At 30.0% G+C, this 2,446-nt stretch overlaps 1 long non-coding RNA gene across 1 annotated transcript; it reads left to right on the top strand.

Moving 5' to 3' along the window:
- Nucleotides 1-238: 238 nt before the first annotated feature.
- LOC115880729 lies at nt 239-2,122 on the top strand. The gene is made up of 2 exons (XR_004049932.1): nt 239-1,577; nt 1,669-2,122. It is a non-coding gene; the product is annotated as an uncharacterized LOC115880729 (long non-coding RNA).
- The last annotated feature ends 324 nt before the right edge of the window (nt 2,123-2,446 follow it).

The raw sequence follows: 2,446 nt of genomic DNA, 5'->3' as shown, positions 1-2,446 counted from the left end.
CTTGATATTTCAAGAGGTTTTTCACAAATACTCCAACAGTTGGTATTTTGGTGACACCTTTGAATAAGAAGACTAAGGCCCGTATTTATAGTTGCATCTCGAGACGCCAAGACGGTCTTGGGCTCTCGAGAGCGGAATCCACAGAATACACAAGCAAACGTCATTTTGGAGATTGCGATTTTCATTTTGGAGATTGTCATTTTGGATAGTTTATGTTATCTGTGGGTAGTTTCTTAACCTACCTTTTTTAGTAAACAAAATAAATCCCTTGTAAATCCGTTTTGTCTGATTAAACAGTTTTGAATATGTTAGAAGAGTTTGAGGATATTTTGGACCATGTGGAAGAAGAAAATCGTCTTCGAGTTCCAAAAAGATATATACGGGATGCAGGAAATCCAATAGAAATGTTTAGCGAGGGGGGATTTATGCCGATATAGGTTTAAGAAGGCTACAATTACAGAAACTATTTTACCTCTTATAAATTGAAGACTTGCAAAAACCTACCAATCGTGGTTTACCCATTCTCCCCGTTATTCAATTACTAATTTGTTTACGGTTTTATACGACTTGTAGTTTTCAGATATTAAATGGAGACATGCTTGGTATTAGCCAACCTACAATAAGCCAGATTATCAAGAGGGTGTCCATTTTAATAGCAGAACATTTGGGTGAATTTGTATGATGCAACCATAAATGGTTGAACAGCATTATTATTCCAATGATACTGCCTTCAGCTTGTGCAGATGATAACAACAAATGGGATACATATATTAAGAATATAGAAAGAGCTATAAATACATCTGTGAATAAATCCACTGGCGAAAAAAACTCCTGAATTATTATATGGATATATTCCGAAGATTGAAGATGGATAAGTGAGATTATTGACGGTAGAGAATGAAAAGTATTCAATTACCTGAAAAATTGAGAAAAGAGGTCAAAGAACATATAGAAATGGAACAAAGGAAGTATAAAAAAATTATGATAAACATATAGATTTAAAGGTATCACAAAGATAGGAGACATGGTCTATATGAAAAGTGCTACTAAATATAAGGGACTATTTACAGTGACACAAGTTCTACCCCATGACACAGAAAAACACATAAACAGAAGTATTTAGAAGAATATGTTTAATGTTTAATGAATACTACTTTTGGTTTATTTAGTTTTGAATAGTTTCATAAATTTTTAAAATCTTTAAATATCATAAATTTAGAATGAATATTTTTTTTATTGTTGTAGGTAATTTTTAAGTTAGTTTTGTTAATTAAGTCTTGGAGACTAAGACATAGTCAGGTTGGACGAGTGTCAGAGAATAAATTAAATTTATAAGTAAAGGCAAAAATTGTCAGTCACTGATTTACGTAGCAGACTAGAAAAAAAAGAATAGAGAAGAATGTCATCTAGACGAGAAGAAATAAGGAAGCAGTAAAAACGCAATAATCATAGAATGTGTATTGTGAAATATTATTCTAAATAAAACTATAAAACATGGAGTATCAACTTTATATAGAGTGGTCAACTCAATAAGAATACAGAATTTACACCAAGGAATAAAATCTTGAAAATTATAGGTATACGGTATACATCCAATATTGTATATTATGTGATATGATATTTATATAAATATTCATGATGAAGAAAATAAAAAGACAATTTTTTTAGTTTTAATGTATTAGTGGGAAAATTCTGTGTGACCAGTTAAAACAAGCACTTAACTGTCTGGTCATAGTGAGCGTAAAACTACTAAGAAATCATATGTTATTTAAGTATAGAAAAACAGTATTTTTATGATAACTAATAATAGACTATAAGAAATTACTTAAAATATGTTACATGTAAATATATAAACACTAACTTAACACTAATAGAAAAGTAAATAAAATTATTATATAGGTACTAGTTACCTTGGAACATTACTTAACATATTACATAATTACTAGATATACATATATTAATACAATAAATACATTAATTTGCAAAATGTTGAATAAGATTTCTTCAAAAATCTAACCCTCTTCCTTTTTATTTATAATTGGAATGTGTAAATTAGCATCTTCAAAATTATCTAAATTTTCCCTTAAACCAATATTATGAAGAACAGCTGTTGCACAAATAATAGCAACAGTTGTTTTGTAAACCTCGGAGAAATGGAAGACGTTTTTACCAAGTCCCAAATAGCCTTTCAACATTTCGCTTTCTTCTATGGGCAAAGTTATACCTGGTTTCTTGTTGATTCCTAGCTGTAGAACAGAAGTCAATAGAATTGGCCTACATCTATATGCATTGTCTCCAAGAAGTAAATCACGAATATCACGCCTTTCCATTAGCATTCTTAAATTACTTCGATTGAATATAACACTATCATGACTTGACCCTGGATATCCAACTATAATATCCATAATTTCCCTTTTGGGACCTGAACATTTAGACTAAAAAAAAT

Source organism: Sitophilus oryzae, unplaced genomic scaffold (genome assembly GCF_002938485.1).
Source record: "Sitophilus oryzae breed Bouriz unplaced genomic scaffold, Soryzae_2.0 scaffold_1652_pilon_pilon, whole genome shotgun sequence".
Lineage (NCBI taxonomy): Eukaryota > Metazoa > Arthropoda > Insecta > Coleoptera > Curculionidae > Sitophilus > Sitophilus oryzae.
This window is presented reverse-complemented; position numbering and strand designations above follow the sequence as displayed.